This window comes from Bidens hawaiensis, unplaced genomic scaffold (assembly GCF_021521415.1).
Source record: "Bidens hawaiensis isolate Kalapana, Puna unplaced genomic scaffold, B.hawaiensis_p1.1 tig00032846_1, whole genome shotgun sequence".
In the NCBI taxonomy this organism is placed as follows: Eukaryota; Viridiplantae; Streptophyta; class Magnoliopsida; order Asterales; family Asteraceae; genus Bidens; species Bidens hawaiensis.
The window spans coordinates 18,866-40,086 of NW_027495624.1; positions in this window are offsets into that span (position 1 = coordinate 18,866).

The following is a 21,221-nucleotide window of genomic DNA, read 5'->3' on the forward strand; positions in this document are numbered from 1 at the left end:
TGTCATTTCATTCCTTGAAGGAATGAAAAAAAAAAAAAACACTACTTCTTAAAGAAATGAAAATTCTATAAGGTAGTGTTTGTTATGCAGGAATGGAAGATGGAATGTAATAAGCCATTCCAAAGGAATGAAAAAAACATGTTTGATTACCATGCATGAATGGAATAGATCATTCTAAATGAAATGAAACTCCTTTCATTTTTAGGATTTCATTCATTTGGGTATGGGTGTTTTTTTTTCATTTCTTCAAGTAATGAAAAAGTCAAAAAGTCAACAATCATTATTACTATTATAAAATTATAATTATATTATTATTATTATTTTCTAATTATAGTTATTATATTATCATTATCATTTTGTATATTATAATATAACGATTATTATATTAGAACTATTATTGCGTTATTAATATATTTTATTTTTAAATTGGATGAGTTAACATTTCACAACGCATATACAGTTTAACGATCTCGTTGCAGCACGAGGTCCAAAAAATACTTATTATAAATATTCATTTATTATAAATAGTATTTTTTTTATTTTTTATTATTATTACCAATAATAATAATAATAATAAAGTGATTAATCATTCCATTATTGTATGGTAACCAAACATGACAATGGAATGGTAATGATCCATTTCATTCCTTTCTCCATTTCATTACTACGTCCATTCCATTCCCTCATCTATTCTATTACCCCGTACCAAACATACCCTAATTGGAAGGAGTTTCATTCCTTAAGGAATAGCTTATTCCATTACCACATGACAACCAAACATGTTTTAATTCATTCCATTCCACCCTTCATTTTTTCATACCAAACACTACCTAAAAGATTTGTTTTGTTGAGATGAATAGATCTTGTTCGTGACAAAATGTCAGGTGTGGGTGGTGGGCTAATGGTTTTATCAAAGTGGGCCTTCGGGCTATGAGTTTTTCCAGGAGTTGGTGACGGGCTGGTTAACAGCGTTGTCTGTAATTGTGGGCGAGGGTGGCCTTGTGCCCGTTGATGTATTAAAGTGGTTGGGCTTTTTTGGTAGTTAAAAAAAAACGTAGTATTTATTTTTAGTCATGATTCATGGTTGCATGTGGTTTTAATGTTGTTTAAAAGGCTATTAAATTATTTGACCCCACTATTTGTGACAATCTTGAAAATTGGTAATTATAGTTTTTAAAAGGTCATCCCGTAAAACGGTGGAGCTTTATAATAAAACCAAATAATCTAATCTAACTATATAATAAGGCATAATTTTTTCACATGGTATTATTCTAAGGCTTCCACATAGGATGTTACATAAATGTCATGTGAGCAGTTTTCTATTTTATTAATTCTTCTTCTAAACACAATATGGAGCATGAACTTGTTTAGTTATGTTATAACCTATGACCCAGTTTCTCTTCAAATGCAACCATCTTCATATGAAGATAACACTTTGTAAAATTTGAAAAATAAATTACTATGTGATATAAGTCTCAAACTCAATACCTCATATTTCAAACTAAAGATGCTTACCAACTCCACTTAAGTAGTTATTGTGTTGGTTTTCTTGACTTATAAATGATATATTGTTAATTCACTTATAATTAATACCAGAAAATTATTAAACAATTAAGTTAACATCTAATGTTGTATTCAAATAAACTTTTAGAAATTTATGAATTGTAAAATTTTGTTTGTGATTATTAATATCATCTGAATCTATAACATATGTTATCATGTATATTACAAAATTAAATTTTTTTGTTGAATTTAACCACCCGTGTATTACACGAGCTCTATCCTAGTTATGCTATAATGTAACAAGACCTTTCAGAATACCCAGACATTATGAGATACTTGCATCGGGTAGTCCTCGTTTAATTCTTATCTTTTGGGCTACATGTGATACTAATATGTAATACACTGATGATTTATAGAGATCAATCACTAAAGATATTGAATGATAAGTCCGACATACCGCATTCAATAATAAATCATACAGACTTGTAAACAATACATTTATTTTATAAGAATCTAGGGCGCGTTCGTTTCACGGAATGCAATGGAATTGGAATTGGAATTTGCATAGGATTTGGAATTGGAAGGAATTGGATTTGGAATCTAAACATTCCAATATGAATTGGAATTTGAAGGAATTGAAATCTCATTCCATTCTTGATGTGTTCGTTTGACAAATAGATTGGAATCGAGTTTTTTTTAACGAGGATAACAGCGGAAACTATTTAGTTTTTTTTACTTATTTTGTTTTCGATTTTATTTTGAGTTATGAATATATTATTATTATTTTTGAATATTTTTTGAGAGGTTTAAAAACCCCTCAAAAAATATTCAAAAATAAAAATAAAAACTCATAACACAAAATATAAATCGAAAACAAAAAAAGTAGAAAAACTAAAATGCTTTATTCGTTGTTCTCATTAAAAAAACCTCGAGAAAAGATTCCAACGAATTCACTTGAAATTCTTCACATTTTTGAAGGATTTAGAACCCCTTTATTTAAAGGAATTTGAAGGAATTGAATTCCAATTTCAATTTTTTGGCAACCGAACACACCATTTAAATTCCAACAAATTAAGATTCCAATTCCAACAAAATGAACACGCCATATCATGGGATTTTTATTCCAATTTCTTTGAATTCTAACGAATTATATGAAACGAACACGCTTTAAAAGACAAATTCTACAAGTTAGGGAAACCCAAGGGACTACTTAAGTAACATTATAACCCACTCAAGATTCTCATGCAACTAAATTCACACCATCATCCAACCGTCCATTCTCCCCAACCCCAATCACCAATCCAACGCCTCCCACCCCATCCACGTCACGTTTCTCTAATCACCAGTTCAACGGCTTACATACCACCACGTGTCACTCTCGAAGCAAATTTTTTTTTTTGAACGATCAACAAAAACTTCATTTTAAAAACTAGCAAGATGCTAAACCACCAATACAAACATATAAAAAAGACCACACATTACTCTTTGAACATCCGCCAATCCTCCCAAGTAAGCCTCTATAAATTTCCCCTATTCTTAACCCATAGGAACCCCAACACCTTTATTTCCTCAACCAAGCTCGAAATTTAAACCGGTACCCCACTATGAACAAGTTTGTTTCTTTTTTTCCACAAGCACCAAGTCGCTATCAAACAAACCGCTTGAAAAGTTTTTGCTTTCTTTCTAGAAAACATGGAAAATTTATGGAGCTCTAACAAGTCGCGAATGCTAAACAAAAAGAAAGTAAGCATCTTGCACCATTAAGAAATCACACTTCCCCGCATACCAGAAAGTAAGCATCTTGCACCACGAAATAAAGACATGTTCTATCAATTCCTCAACTTCCCCGCATACCAAACACATATTTGATCTAACCGAAATATTTCTTTTTCTTAGCTCGTCAAAGGTTGGCAAGCGACCCAGTTCTGCACGCCACGCGACCAAGTTGACCTTCTTAGGCACTAACCGGTTCCAATTAAAAATAAAATCAGGGGTGGTATATTCACACTCGATCAGCTTCTCTTTTACACTTCGGACCGAAAAGTCACCCTCACCATGGCACCTCCAAACCACCCTATCCTCCCCTAATTTAATTATAACCCCTTGACACATTTGCAATAGACCACAAAATTCCTCAATTTCCTCCCTACCATATAATTGCCGTGACCAACACCACTGCCCACAAACCCAATTTTCAATCATAAAAAACCTATTTGCCACAACACAGTACTTATGCTTTTCTAAGGAAAAAAGCTTAGGGAACCGAATACAAAGCGGAACCGGGCCAAGCCAATTATCTAGCCAAAACCATGTCTTCGTCCCACTCCTCACATCATGCAAAAAACACCTCTTCAACTCAATCCCTTTTTCTTGTAATATCGACTCAATTTTTACAATCCGGTTCCACGGACCCGGATTAGATAATTTTATCGGAATCACAGACCATGACCTCGACGAGTGATGAAAGGCCCAAATGACCTTCCACCACAATCTACCTCTCTCATTTTTGAAGCGCCACCACCATTTTGCTAATAACGAAACATTCACATCCCGCAACCGACCAAGACCGAGAACCCCATATTCAATGGGAGCTACGGCCTTATCCCACGCAACCCAATTCATTTTCGCCTTTTCTTCAGAACCTCCCCAAAAAAATACTCGTTTCAATCTCTCAAGCTTATCCACAACTCATTCGGGCGCCTTAAATAATGAGAAATAATGAGTCGGTAAGGAGTTTAGAACCGACTTTATTACTGTGACCCGACCCCCATAAGATAGATTCTTTGCCTTCCATTGGGACAACCGCTTCCTAAACACCTCCACGACCGGATCCCAACCGTTAATCCTGTTCATATTCTTACCCACTTGAAGACCCAGATGAATAAATGGTAGTTTACCAACTTTACATTGAAATACCTCCGCTAATTGGTTTTCCTCAATATTGTTTACCTTAGTCCCAAAAAGCCGACACTTGGACAGATTCACCCGTAGGCCTGAAACTAAAAACACCTAAGAATTCTGCTTAGACTTACCGCATTTGATAAATTCCATTCTCCCACAAAAATCGCATCATCCGCATACAAAAGATGGGAAAGTACCGGCCCCTCTGACCCGCACTTTAACCCACAATACAACCCCTTGTCCACCGCCCGCTTCATCACGCATGTAAGGGCTTCTATAGCAATTACAAATTAGAAAGGAGACAATGGGTCCCCTTGTCGTAAGCCTCGTGAGCATTGGAATTCTCGTGTAGGGGACCCATTAACTAACACTGAAGCCCTACTTACCGAGAGGATCGCCAAAACCCACTTCCGCCATCTTGACGGGAAATTCATTTGTTCTAGGACTGATCAAGAAAACCCCAATTCAACGAATCATAGGCCTTTTCAATGTCTACTTTAAACATCATTCCCCATTTCTTCGATCTATTCAGCCACGATAACACTTCATTTAAAATAAGCGGGCCATCCAATATACTTCGGTTCGCAATAAACGACAATTGCTCCTCTGAAATTAACCTCCCTATAACCTTTTTTCAATCTGCCCACTAAAACCTTTGAAATTACCTTGTTCATACACCCTATTAAGCTGATCGGTCGGAAGTCATTTAAATTAACGGGATCTTTTGTCTTAGGTATCAAGGAAATAAATGAAGGCATGCATCCAAAACTGAATGAGTTTGCATTAAAAAACTCATCAAAGACCCTAACAAAATCCTCTTGAAAACATTTCCAAAACCGTTTCAAGAATTTTAAATTATAACCGTCAGGGCCCGGTGCACGGTCTCCATCGCAATCCCAAACTGCCTCCTTTATTTCCAACAACGTGAACGGGGAGACCAACAGACTCGCCTCCGAATCCGTCAGCTTCTGCGAATTCATCAAGGATAAACCCGGCCTATATTCCAATGGCTCTTTAAATCTTTTATCAAAGAAATCAAAAAACCAACTCTTTTATCAAAATCGGATTCGCCACCCACTCCCCACCAACTAACAGACCATGCAGCCGATTACTACTGAGGTTGTTGTTTATAACAATGTGAAAATATTTTGAATTCTCATCACCGTTTATAGCCCATTTGATCCTAGACTTCTGTTTAAGATCATGGTGTTTTAGATTGTCGAACGCCTTCACAAAAGTCATACACTCTGATCTAAACTCCAATTCTGTCACCGATAAGGATCTCTCCCCCCTACCGACTCAAGCTTTTGTATTGTCTCTTTTTTAAGTTTGTACACCCCCTTCTTCTGCTTATTGTATTCGGACAACCACCTTTTGATTTGGGCCTTTAACCACCGAAGTTTAGTTGATAGAGCCAGGTCAGCCGGGCCCTCAAACCTGAACCGGTTACATTTTTTCACCACAAATTCCTCAAAACCCGCTAGCTCCAGCCACGAGTTAAAAAACCAAAAAGGGATATGATCAAAGTCTGAAGCTACTGAAGCGAGCAGTAGAGGACGGTGATCAGAACAGTCCTTAGTGAGCAGAGTTAAAGACGCCAGTGGCCATGCTCCCATAAACTCCTTACAAATCAAGATCCAATCTAGTTTGCTGAATTTATCTCCTTTATCGGATATATACGTGAACGCCCCACCCCCCATATTATACTCCACTAGTCCAGCCCTCTCGATGATTTCGTTAAAAGCAACAGCGTTTGCCAACACAAATTCAGAGTTTCTTCTCTCCTCCGGGCCCCTAACCTCATTAAAATCTCCGAGAAAAACACATACCCAAGATTGATCTCCTAACCTCCAAGAGTTCATACCATAGAAACCTCCTTTCAGCCGGGTCATTTGGGGCGTACACATTAACAAAAGTTATATAACAACCCAACGGCTTAATGATCCCGCTTGTAACCAGGAATCGACGATGTTTCATTGAACCGGTTTTAAAAAAATAAGAAGGATCCCAGAGACTAAGAACCCCTCCCGACCTACCGACTGCATCCACTGAATCAAAATCACAAACTGACCTTCCCCATAATCTATTGACAACGAAAGACGCCAAACCTGCCGTCTTCGTTTCATGAATTGCTACAAAGTGTACACCATTACATGTTTTTAAACCACGAATCCAGTCCGCCTTTTTGGACTCACCGACCCCCCGAATGTTTACTACTGATAAAAGATTCATGAGGACCCATCAAAACCACCCTCACCAATAATAACTGATCTAACATGGTCTCTAAAATCTTGCAAATCCACCCAACGTCACTCCTAACTTTCATTGTTTCACATACCTCAATCTCTAGATTTCTATCATCGCGAGATTCTCTCATATACAGTTTGGACCTCCATAGGAACTACTTCAACCCCGTGGTTCCAACCTGATGCCTCCAAAAGCTCATCACCCATTTCTTTATCTTAATTAGGGAATGGAATCATATTTGGAGCCTCACCACCATTAATTGATATATCCATTGGACTTTCCAAGCTTGGGCTGTGTGCCAACCTCTGCCACCCTTTTGAATCTGATAAAACTGAATCCTATCCCTCCGCTCCGGAGTCTTTCTTTCGTGCTACATAAGCATCCGACATGGTACCATATCTCTTGAATCCGTTTGGGTGGTACCTGTAGGGGTATGGTACTAAACCCGGTTTTACGACCCTAAATTTATTATGTTTGGCTTATTTTATTATATGGACTAATACAATGTTATTGGGCTGAGGGGGTTTTGTGGAGGTAACCCTAACTGGGCTAGGCCCATTAGGGTACCATGATGGTGGCCATGAGGCTCTCTATATAAGGAGGTCTCCACCTCCTTACTAAAGGGTCATGCTCAATAAGAGCCACCACCACTTTTTTGTGTCTGTAAACAAGAGATCTTTGAGATTTCTTAGCAGTCACCTCCACACCCCCAAAAAACCATTGCAGGTCTCAAGCAACCGGAGAAGAAGATCAAGACGTGGTTCGTTCATCTCGAAAATCCGTGGAAACATCGTCATGGATCAGGTCAGATTCATTTCATGCTTCGACATTGGCGCCATCCGTGGGACGGCAACGAACTACCCTTCGATCTTCGTCTCGGCTGTCAGATCTCTCCCAGGAAAAACCCAGATCTGGAAGTTTACAGAAAAAGGCTTCAAGGCTTGTTCTATTAAAGCTCAAAAAGATCCAAAGACCTAAAAGAGGCTTCCAGATCTGTGCGAGAAGAAACTACCTGATTCGGATGATCAAGTCTCCGGATCTGTGATGGTTTTAAATCCGCTTCGAGCTTCAGATCTATCTAGATCCGATTTACAGATCTAGATCTAGATTACAGACCTGGATTTTAGGTTTAAAATTGCAGATCTAACTCTTAGATTGCAGATCCAAAAATTACCAGACTTCCGCCGCCATGTACGCGCGCTCGCGGATTCTCACTCCGCAGACATGCATGTGCCGCCGCGGGAACCACCATGTGGGTTTCGCGCAAAAGACCTCCACCATGTGGGTTTTGCGCAGAAGACTGCCACCACGCATGCTCGCCAGCGGGTCACAATTCCGCCGACATGCGTGAGCGCCCGTGGAACCACCGCGGAAACCACCATGTGGGTTTTGCGCAGAAGACTGCCACCACGCATGCTCGCCAGCGGGTCACCATTCCGCCGACATGCGTGAGCGCCCGTGGAAACCACCGCGGAAACCACCATGTGGGTTTTGCGCAAGAGACCTCCGCCACGCACGCGCGCTCGCGAGTCACCACTCCGTCGCCGTGCATACGCGCATCAGGCCACGCGCCAAACTTAAAGGTTGGGAATCCTCATAAACCCATCAGGCCAAGCGCCAAACTTAAAGGTTGGAATCCTCATAAACCCATCAGGCCAAGCGCCAAACTTAAAGGTTGGGAATCCTCATAAACCCATCAGGCCACGAGCCAAACTTAAAGGTTGGGAATCCTCATAAACCCATAAGGCCACGCGCCAAACAGGTTGGGAATCCTCATAAACCCATAAGGCCATGCGCCAAACAGGTTGGGAATCCTCATAAACCCATAAGGCCACGCGCCAAACTTAAAGGTTGGGAATCCTCATAAACCCATACGGCTTCGCGCCGAATACAAGACTGAACGCGGCTCCGCTCCGCTCAACGCGCCGTCATAATTAAACCTATTAACACAAGTCACGTCGCATGCGCGCCACCGCGGATCAACCATTCCGCCATTCTACATGCGCACCGCCATGATGCTTGAGCGCAGTCGCATATCATATGCTCACGCATCACGTATGCTCACGCATATTACATATGCTTACGCATCACATGCTCACGCATATTACATATGCTTACGCATCACATGCTCACGCATATTACATATGCTTACGCATCACATGCTTACGCATATCACATCAGCGCACGCAACATCTGCGCGTGGCGCATGACACAAAGCCTATGCGCACGCGCATGCAACATCTGCGCGCGTCGCATGACGCACAGTCTACGCGCACGCGTATGCGCGCCCAGGAGCAACGCTGGACTTGGGGGCTTGTAGGGGTATGGTACTAAACCCGGTTTTACGACCCTAAATTTATTATGTTTGGCTTATTTTATTATATGGACTAATACAATGTTATTGGGCTGAGGGGGTTTTGTGGAGGTAACCCTAACTGGGCTAGGCCCATTAGGGTACCATGATGGTGGCCATGAGGCTCTCTATATAAGGAGGTCTCCACCTCCTTACTAAAGGGTCATGCTCAATAAGAGCCACCACCACTTTTTTGTGTCTGTAAACAAGAGATCTTTGAGATTTCTTAGCAGTCACCTCCACACCCCCAAAAAACCATTGCAGGTCTCAAGCAACCGGAGAAGAAGATCAAGACGTGGTTCGTTCATCTCGAAAATCCGTGGAAACATCGTCATGGATCAGGTCAGATTCATTTCATGCTTCGACATTGGCGCCATCCGTGGGACGGCAACGAACTACCCTTCGATCTTCGTCTCGGCTGTCAGATCTCTCCCAGGAAAAACCCAGATCTGGAAGTTTACAGAAAAAGGTTTCAAGGCTTGTTCTATTAAAGCTCAAAAAGATCCAAAGACCTAAAAGAGGCTTCCAGATCTGTGCGAGAAGAAACTACCTGATTCGGATGATCAAGTCTCCGGATCTGTGATGGTTTTAAATCCGCTTCGAGCTTCAGATCTATCTAGATCCGATTTACAGATCTAGATCTAGATTACAGACCTGGATTTTAGGTTTAAAATTGCAGATCTAACTCTTAGATTGCAGATCCAAAAATTACCAGACTTCCGCCGCCATGTACGCGCGCTCGCGGATTCTCACTCCGCAGACATGCATGTGCCGCCGCGGGAACCACCATGTGGGTTTCGCGCAAAAGACCTCCACCATGTGGGTTTTGCGCAGAAGACTGCCACCACGCATGCTCGCCAGCGGGTCACAATTCCGCCGACATGCGTGAGCGCCCGTGGAACCACCGCGGAAACCACCATGTGGGTTTTGCGCAGAAGACTGCCACCACGCATGCTCGCCAGCGGGTCACCATTCCGCCGACATGCGTGAGCGCCCGTGGAAACCACCGCGGAAACCACCATGTGGGTTTTGCGCAAGAGACCTCCGCCACGCACGCGCGCTCGCGAGTCACCACTCCGTCGCCGTGCATACGCGCATCAGGCCACGCGCCAAACTTAAAGGTTGGGAATCCTCATAAACCCATCAGGCCAAGCGCCAAACTTAAAGGTTGGGAATCCTCATAAACCCATCAGGCCAAGCGCCAAACTTAAAGGTTGGGAATCCTCATAAACCCATCAGGCCACGAGCCAAACTTAAAGGTTGGGAATCCTCATAAACCCATAAGGCCACGCGCCAAACAGGTTGGGAATCCTCATAAACCCATAAGGCCATGCGCCAAACAGGTTGGGAATCCTCATAAACCCATAAGGCCACGCGCCAAACTTAAAGGTTGGGAATCCTCATAAACCCATACGGCTTCGCGCCGAATACAAGACTGAACGCGGCTCCGCTCCGCTCAACGCGCCGTCATAATTAAACCTATTAACACAAGTCACGTCGCATGCGCGCCACCGCGGATCAACCATTCCGCCATTCTACATGCGCACCGCCATGATGCTTGAGCGCAGTCGCATATCATATGCTCACGCATCACGTATGCTCACGCATATTACATATGCTTACGCATCACATGCTCACGCATATTACATATGCTTACGCATCACATGCTTACGCATATCACATCAGCGCACGCAACATCTGCGCGTGGCGCATGACACAAAGCCTATGCGCACGCGCATGCAACATCTGCGCGCGTCGCATGACGCACAGTCTACGCGCACGCGTATGCGCGCCCAGGAGCAACGCTGGACTTGGGGGCTTGTAGGGGTATGGTACTAAACCCGGTTTTACGACCCTAAATTTATTATGTTTGGCTTATTTTATTATATGGACTAATACAATGTTATTGGGCTGAGGGGGTTTTGTGGAGGTAACCCTAACTGGGCTAGGCCCATTAGGGTACCATGATGGTGGCCATGAGGCTCTCTATATAAAGAGGTCTCCACCTCCTTACTAAAGGGTCATGCTCAATAAGAGCCACCACCACTTTTTTGTGTCTGTAAACAAGAGATCTTTGAGATTTCTTAGCAGTCACCTCCACACCCCCAAAAAACCATTGCAGGTCTCAAGCAACCGGAGAAGAAGATCAAGACGTGGTTCGTTCATCTCGAAAATCCGTGGAAACATCGTCATGGATCAGGTCAGATTCATTTCATGCTTCGACAGTACCGTCTGGAATGTTCGAAACATAAAAAGAGGATTCTTTGTTGTGATCCCTCCCTTGTCCCCAGCCGGAAATCTGTCGTCTTCTCACCATTTGTCAAGGACAAAGCATTTTAACTAGAATATAACATGTGTAATACAAGGATGGTTAAAAAGAGTGTAATAAAAAAGTTAAATTTAATAATATAAATAATATCATATCTATAGATTTATAAGATATAAATATTGATAAATAAAATTTTATAGTTTATAAATATCTAAAAACCTTATTTAATATAACATTTAAAGCTATATTTGTAACTCTGTTATTAATAAGAATATAGATGGTAAGATTAATTAGCATTCTAGTTGACCACTCTATTTGAATGACATGTGAAAACATAATTTTGATTTAATAATATATGTAGATGAGATACGGCATGCGGAAGGTTTTAAGTGTGACTTTGGTTATTGTAGTTATTGACTGTTAATTGTTGTGTAAATGTTAGTGGATAATTGCATTTAGCTTTGTGAATTGTGATATGTGAATTATTTGTTACATTATGTTAGTTAATGTGAGGGATTCTCGTAATATTATTTTGTAATTTGTGTTTAGAAATAAGACCTCATTCCACTTGCTTATATCCTCTTATATCCGTTGTTAGAATTTTATAAGGCTATGCATTATAGATATTATTCACCATTCGTCACATTAACCCCCATCCCAAATACCGGTTAGCCTAATAAAACTCTTGCAAACAATAGAAAACTTGACTAGGGAATCAACATGAGCATTTGGCTTGCTGGTCTAATGACATAAAGGTGATACTTAAGGCTTTAGATCTTAAGATCTCAAGTTTGAAACATAACTCAAGGAGGTTTTCCCTTAATGATGGGTTTCCTCCTTGATAGCGTTCTCAGGTGAGTTAGACTTGACACGCCGAAACAGTATGAACGGTTGACACCCTGTCTCACGAAGGCTCATCCCGGTGTTGGGGATGGTGTCAAACGCTGTTTCAATAAGAAAAAGAAAAAAGAAAAAAAAAGGAAAGTGATCGATGAATTAACAATAACAATGATAAAAGGTTTGAGATAAAGATAGGTGAAGACAATGCTATCATCAAATGCATCAACGAGAACATAAGCGTGAAGGATGGATTTGGGAAACAAAAGAAAGAAAGGAGTGAAGCATGAGTCATAACTCGTTCACTTTATGATCTTTGTGTCAAGTTTGATGTGCAAAGTGACCAACTTACTAGTACATAAAGTGAGGGTTAAGAGACATCCGCTATTTTTTATATATTGTGTAAATTTTGATCCTTCAATTTTTAAACACCTTTGTGAAAAAAATTACGACCCCTATACCCAAAAAGTTTTATTAGTTAAGTTTTAATTCGTTACAAATTGATATATGAGCCCATTCTCTGTGAAAAAATGAAAGCTCAATTTATATATTTTTGCCAATTAAAAGTCCATTTTTATCAAATATAATATAATATCGGATAGCCCACACATGAAGTCTATTTCACCAATTACACGTATATCATATTTTGAAAATTCTAATTGATGAAAACTGAAAACCTATAATTCTACTCCTAACCCCACGACACTCATCGACGGTTCAACACTACAGTCGCCTATTCGACTATTCATCGATCAAAATCCCTGCTCTGAAAATGAGAGAAAAAGTCAACAAAGAAAATGCTTAAACAGGATCAAATCATGGTGGGTGACCATTAGAGAAGTCTCCGATGAAAAAACAAAGACAAATCCATAAGCTCATTATTGACAAAAATGATAATATATGTTGGTATTATAAAAATAATAAAGTATCAAGTGTTACAAATATATTTAGGCCGATAACTAGATTGACTCAATAAGATCTTACCCAATAAGCTCAGTTTTGACTTTCGAGTTGCTAAAAAACATACACATGTTACACTCACTCTCTTGCCCAAGAATTGTTCATATGCTCCACTCGCACCGTTTTCTCTCTCCTTGAAACAGACCCACTTTGTCCTCTATCCTCACACACCTGGTTTTAGATGTTATCATGAACTTCTCACTCTCTCTCACCTCCACCTCACTTCCTCTCTTCCTAAAAACACCTAAAATCAAACCATTAAAGATGTAGGACTACACTAAAAAGACATGGCCGATAACTTTTAAACGTGTTATTGATCTTTAAACAACATATGGTACATCATGTAACAATAAGTTTTTATGGAAATCATACAACTTCTATAACAAACAATTTTCTAAAATTATGAATATGGTACATACATAATATTCATCTATTTATCTATATTACTTTCCACATCAGTAGGTCAAAAGCTTAAAAAAAACCTTTAACACCTTGATTTAAAAATCAACTATAAGTATGATGTAAATCTGATCATTTATATATTTTTTGAATGACCAACAGAATATTTATTAAAAAATTAACTAGGCTATAGAATCGTCAAAAGTCACCTGACAAGACGCATAAATCCTAACAGTAGGGATGGAAACGGGTTGGACTTAGGTATTCCTAAACCCATACCTGGTTATAAAAGTCCGTCCTAAACCCCTCCCAAACCCGTCGGGTTTTAATCGAGTAATTACCCTTCGGGTTTCCGGTTTTCCCATCAGGTTTCAGGTTTCTTATCGGGTTTTGATAAAATACCCATCGGATATACCCGGCTCAAAACCCGTCGGGTTCCTACCTAGTTTTGACAAAAAAAAATATATTTGGAATATAGTATATATATATACACTAGTTTTAGAGCCTGTGTCACACACGAGATAATTCAAATTATAAAATTATAAGTAAAACAAATAATTACATAGCGTATATGAAAAAAATGTATTACATCTATGCTTGTATCTATATAATGTGTACATAAATTGATTTTATTTATATCACAAAATGAATTTTTTAAATGAACTTAATAAAAAATACTCTTGCAAAAACGTACCCGAGAACGCTCTTTCTATTGAAAAATTCATTCTCGGTGTCATATATGTATAACTGAAAGAATTTTGGTTATGAACATGGTGTAGCTTATAACTATTATTGTATGAAAAGTCTTTTTTGAAATTGGTTCTTAATCAAAATTCTCTCAATTATATATTTATATATGATACTGAGAATCAAATTTCCAATAGATGGACCGTTCTCAGGTATATTTTTGCAAAAGTTAAGCATTGATAGGCATGGGGGTGGTATGTCGAAAGTGTTCGCAGTGTTTTCTTAAATTTTAATAGTCCAGGGGAAAATAGTCGGTTTGCCAAATCCGAACCTTTTGATTATTTCAAAAAATGCCCTTAAAAATAAATTTGAAACCCGAATCATGTTTAAATTTTTAATTTTCATACTTTTGACATTTTAAAGTCAACACTTTGAACCCATAACAAATTTGACGATAAATCTATTTTACATTCTCAAACTTTTAAAAATACTCAAAATTTTCATTTTTGACCCTAACAAATTTTGACCAAAATGTTGTTAACTTGTACCAAACAATCTATTTACCAACTTTTGACCCATAAAATCAAATTTAAGTTCCACAAAAAAACCCGAAACAATTTTCATTTGAGAAACACGATTTGTTGTTAATTTTTGAAATTCACCAAGTATTTTGAATATATAATAAAATAATATGTTAATAATTATATTTATAAAAATATATAGATATTATATAAATATAGTGTAAAAGAAAAGTGAGTAATTATTGATTTATTACATATATTAGGGTATATTAATTTTGGAGAGAAAAAATTATGAGAATTAACCAAAACATGACAAGTGTCCACATTTATTTTACTTTATTAGAATAGGTAGATAATATAATAAGCTATATCGGGTACATCGGATATATAATCGGGTAAATGGGTCTATGCTATCGGGTAATCGGGTATATTAGAAATCCCAAACCCGCGAAAATTTCAAAACTAAACCCAAACCTGTCCCAAACCCTAATGGATAAACCCGTCCCATTTATGTCGGGTTCGGATTTCATTGCCATCCCTACCCAACAGCCAATGTTTTTATAACTGGATCGGAGAACGAACTGGATGGACAGCTGGTTGACCTGTTTATATAAAAAGAAAATGGCCAGACCTGGTCCCGTTTAATGGTATTTGTGAGACCCGGAAACCGACCATATTCTTAGATCTTGGTTGGATCTCACATGTCTTACTTTAGTTGATGCTCACCGCTACTTGATATCATTGTTTGTTGGTCTATTTGTCTATTTGATACCTGTAAGTATGAGATGCATGACGATTAATATGCTAATTGGTAAACATTTGGCCTTATTCTGTGGTGAAATGGGATTATTGCATTGACCCAAGCAATGTTTTAAAACCGTTTTTTTATGCTCGTATTGGATTGGGCTAAAAAATGGTACATCTGGTTTGAACCGGGCTGAATAGTTAGTTACCTTGTAAGTTCATAAAAATGCAACTTTAACTTAAAAAATAACCCAAAAGTATATGATTCCGATTCCATAATAATATATAATCCAAAAGTTAATACATAATAAGAAAAATAATACAAAAGCACTCGATTTTCAAAAAGTAATCCTAAAGTTTACTCGTTTAAATGTTAATCGCTAGGTTAAAAGTAACTTTTAGAAAATATGGGCTGCAAAATATAAAAAATCTCTTGGACTTAAAACAGGTATTTTAGAAAAAAACCGTCGGCTTGATGTTCTAGCAAACCGCCTGAAAATACCGGTCTGATATGCGAAACCCGGTATTACTGGTTCAACCAACCGGTTTTTAAAACACTGGACATAAGAGTAACAAATAACCAAACATATGAAAGCTTCTGTTTAAAAACTTAATGGTGTTTAGCATTTATGCAAGTAATTTTATTGACTTTTAGCAAATTCATTGACTAGATATTTTGATAATGGTTATTGATTTGTGTTTTTTTTACAGATTCCTAGCACAATGGCTGTGACGAGGACGCTGAATCGGTTCTAGTGATTGGAACCAAATTGTTTTCATCCGTATTTAGGCAGGGCAATTCGGTTGTCGATTTGAAATGAATACCAGTTTTTTTTTTCCCCCAATACAATCACTATGTTTGCAGCCATGGCGGGTTTAACTTTTTTGCTTGACTTCATTACAAATCTGAGTCCTATCAAACAATCTTTATTGTTTTAGTTTAACTGTTCGTTTGCATTTCTGCTTGATGAGCTTTATGCAAAGGTTGGTATTTAATTTGTACCTTTGTCTCAGCATCATGAGATTCATTTAGAGCTGTGATGGTGCTTCGCCCTTGTCGTGGCAACTTATGTTGCAGCCATGGTGCGGACCTGAGCCTATTGTGATTCTACCTCTTCATATTGGATTATGGCTATGATAATGCTCCGGTTTATGGCGTGGCAACTTATGTTGCAGCCATGGTGTGTACTTAAGCCTATTGTGATTCCACCTTGGCTACGATGATGCTTCGAATTTTAGGCATAACATCGTGCGTTGCAGCCATGATATCGACCTGAGCCTCGAGTTGACAATTTAATTCTAAAATTCTTGTGGGCCCACCGCAACGCTGTGAGCACACATCCTAAAATAGTTTACACAACCCCCCTTCTTGGCTGCTTCCATATCCACTTGTGTTATGTGACTATTCTTCCCCAATCAACCATCCACACTTCATCTTCAAACTCAAACCCATCAAGAACACATTACCAAAAAAATAAAAAAAAAATCAATTTTATTATGAATCCACCGACGTTTTTTTGGATGACCACTTTTTCAAAGGTGAATCCACCGACGATTTTTGATGACCATTTCTTTCAAAGCAATAATGCATGTTTGTCCCCCCTAAATAGTATTCACAAACAGTATTCTAACATTATAAATAGAGTGTATGTATAACGAGTACTGGCATCCCAAAAGATATTACATTCTCACTTTTCTTATCCCCTGTCTCTTTATCAATTAAATAATCTTGTTGTAATTAAGAGTAATATCATAACACGTTATCAGCACGAGCCGCTTATATCCTAACCAAGAAAGGTAATAGACACAAAGCAACAAAATGTCAAATATAGCAAAACTCGAATTCCCAGCACTCAACATTTCTGGAGAAAATTATATGTCTTGGACAGCAAATGTCAAAAGACATTTAAAATCTATGGATGTGTTAGACGCAATCCAAGAACACAATGATTGCTCTGACCAGGATAAAGCAAGAGCTGATGTTTTCATCCATAAACATATTGATGAATTGCTACAGCATGAGTATTTTAATTATGATAACCCATATATGATATGGGAAGATTTGAAAAGCAGATTCGGTCATCTAAAGGAAGTTTTACTTCCTACTTCTAGAGATGAATGGAACAGTCTTAGGTTCCAAGATTTTAAGAGGGTAAATGATTACACCTCTGCTTTATACCGAATCTGTTCAAAGCTAGAATTTTGTGGGTATCCCGTAACAGAGGAAGAAAAGTTAGAGAAAACTTTCTCCACGTTTCATGCATCAAATATAAACTTGCAAACACATTATCGTTTGCAGAATTTTAAGAGATACTCTGATCTAAATGCATTACTCCTTGTAGCCGAGAAAAATAATGAATTATTGATGAAAAATCATCAATCTCGTCCCACGGGTTCACTAGCAATACCAGAAGCACATGTTGCTCACAAAAGTTCTCATAAAAATTCTGATCATAAATGGGAACAAAGTCGAGGACGAGGCCGTGGACGTGGACGTGGTCATTTTGACAAAAGGCATTTTAATGATCGTAAGCATCCATTCAAATGGAACAATAACTCTTACGGTCGTGGTCGTGGTCGTGGTCGTGGTCATAACCAGAGAGCCAATAATTATCATGTCCCACACAATACCAATTCCAACCACCAAAATAAATGGAATGAAGCTGGTAGGTCCGAAAACAATGGCACTTCATGTTTTAGATGTGGAAGTACAAACCACTGGGCAAAGGCTTGTCGCACAGCTCCACATCTGTGTGAACTGTACCAAGCCTCTCTAAAAGGAAAAGAGAAAGAAGTAAACCATGTTGATAACTTTAATAATATCAATGCTGAGCTGAGCGTTGAAGACTTTGGGATAGAACTTTGAAACAAAGTTGCTTGACTATTATAATTAGATGCAATTATTAAGTGTGTTCTCATTATCTTTAATTATGTAGTTTCTCTTCCATGTACTACTTGTGTTCCAATTAAAGTTCTTATTAAAATATCATATGTCTTCGTTATACACTTATTTTTTTTTCTCTCTTAATATTTTTCAAGATTTAAAATGAAAATCACCGGAGCACAAGATCAAACAAATGAAGAAGATATATGTATAGCGGATAGTGGAGCCACGCATATTATACTTAGATCTAAAAAATATTTTTATGAACTGAAACCAACAAAAGGGATCATCAATACAATATCAGGTCCTACAAACTTGATAGAAGGAGTGGGAAAAGCTAATTTAGCATTACCAAATGGTACAAAGCTCAAAATAGAAAATGCTTTATTTTCCCCAAAATCAACAAGAAATTTGTTGAGTTTCAGAAACATATATCATAATGGATATGATACTCAGTCAAGGACTGTTAGTAATGAAAAATATTTGCATATCATAAGCAAAGATCAAATATTGGAAAAATTGCCAATGCTCCATTCTGGTTTGCATTATACATATATAAATGTGCCTCAAGCACATATGGCAGTCAAAGAAAATTGTTGCGATTCTGGTATCATAAACTTATGGCATGACGGATTAGGCCATCCAGGATCCACAATGATGAAAAGGATCATTGAAAATACACATGGGCATCCACTGAAAGGTCAAAAGATCCACAAAATAGATAAAATGCCTCAATGTACATCTTGTTCTCTTGGAAAATTAATTACAAGGCCTTCGCCATTAAAAGTCGATAAAGAAACACCAATGTTTCTTGAAAGAATTCAAGGTGACATATGTGGACCAATTCATCCACCATGTGGACCATTTAGATACTTCATGGTCTTAATAGACGCATCTAGCAGATGGTCTAATATCTCTTTATTATCGACTCGTAATGTTGCTTTTGCAAAATTTCTTGCTCAAATTATCAAATTACGTGCACATTTTCCGGATTATACCATTAAAAGAGTAAGGCTTGATAATGCGGGAGAATTTACATCACATGCTTTTGATGATTATTGCATGTCTGTGGGGATTGTTGTAGAACACCCTGTTGCTCATGTACACACACAAAATGGCTTAGCCGAGTCGTTGATCAAACGCCTACAGCTAATAGCTAGACCATTAATAATGAGGACAAAACTCCATGTTTCTATTTGGGGTCATGCAATTATGCATGCTGGATCATTAATCCGCGTAAGACCAAGTGCAAATCATAAATACTCTCCCACACAACTTGTTTCTGGAAATGAGCCAAATATCTCTCATCTTATAATTTTTGGTTGTGCTGTGTATGTTCCTATTGCACCACCACAACGCACAAAAATGGGTCCCCAAAGAAGGTTGGGAATATATGTTGGATATGAAACATCTTCCATCATAAGATACCTTGAACCTTTAACAGGTGATGTATTTACAGCACGTTTTGCTGATTGTCATTTTAACGAGACAATGTTCCCAGCATTAGGGGGAGAAATGAAAAAGCAAGAAAGAGATATATCATGGTGTGTACCATCATTGTTACACCTAGACCCAAGATCAAAACAAAGTGAGACAGAGGTTCAAAAAATAATACATCTACAAGAAATTGCAAATCAGTTACCTGATGCATTTACTGATATAAACAGGGTCACTAAATCTCATATACCAGCTGCTAATGCTCCAGCTCGAGTTGAGATTCCAAGCAAGCAAAACCATAATAATGCACCTCATGAATCTCAAAAACGTTTAAAACGTGGAAGGCCAATCGGTTCAAAGGATAAAAATCCTCGAAAAAGAAAGGGTTCTGAGAAGGATACTGACCCTAAGGAAGGAATGATTGACAAAACCTTCCCTCAGGAAAGAATAAATGATATAACATTTCCTCATGAAAAAATAAATGATTCCAATAAAGAATTGTCAATAAACTATGGTAAATCACATATAATGTGGGATCGAGATGAAATGGAAAATATTGATGATATATTTTCTTATTCTGTGGCAAGCGATATCATGGAAGAAAATGATGACCCTGAACCAAAATCTGTAGATGATTGTAAAAATCGACAAGATTGGAACAAATGGAAAGATGCTATGCAAGCTGAATTAAACTCACTAAACAATCGAAAGGTTTTTGGACCTATTGTCATTACACCAAAGTCAATGAAACCTGTAGGATATAAATGGGTTTTTGTGAGAAAAAGAAATGAGAAAAATGAAGTTACAAGATATAAAGCAAGACTTGTAGCTCAAGGTTTTTCTCAGAGGCCAGGAATTGACTATGAAGAAACGTATTCTCCTGTCATGGATGCTATTACGTTTAGATATTTAATCAGCTTAGCAGTCTCTAAAAAGTTAGAGATGCGTCTTATGGATGTTGTCACAGCTTACTTGTATGGATCACTAGATAGTGACATCTATATGAAAATTCCCGAAGGATTTAAACTCCCCGATGCAATAAGCTCAAAGCCTAAGGAAATGTATTCCATCAAGTTACAAAGATCCTTGTATGGACTGAAACAATCTGGAAGGATGTGGTACAATCGTTTGAGTGATTATTTGATAAGCAAAGGATACACAAATAATCTTATTTGTCCATGTGTCTTCATCAAGAAGACAACATCAGGATATGTGATCATAGCTGTGTATGTTGACGATCTAAATTTAATTGGGACACAAAAGGAAATTAATGAAGCAATTGCTCTTTTAAAGAAAGAATTCGAAATGAAAGATCTTGGAAAAACCAAATATTGTCTTGGTTTACAAATTGAGCATATGCATAATGGGATACTTGTGCATCAGTCAACTTATACTGAGAAACTCTTAAAACGTTTCAATATGGACAAAGCAAATCCTTTAAGCACACCGATGGTTGTTAGATCACTCAATGTTGAAAAT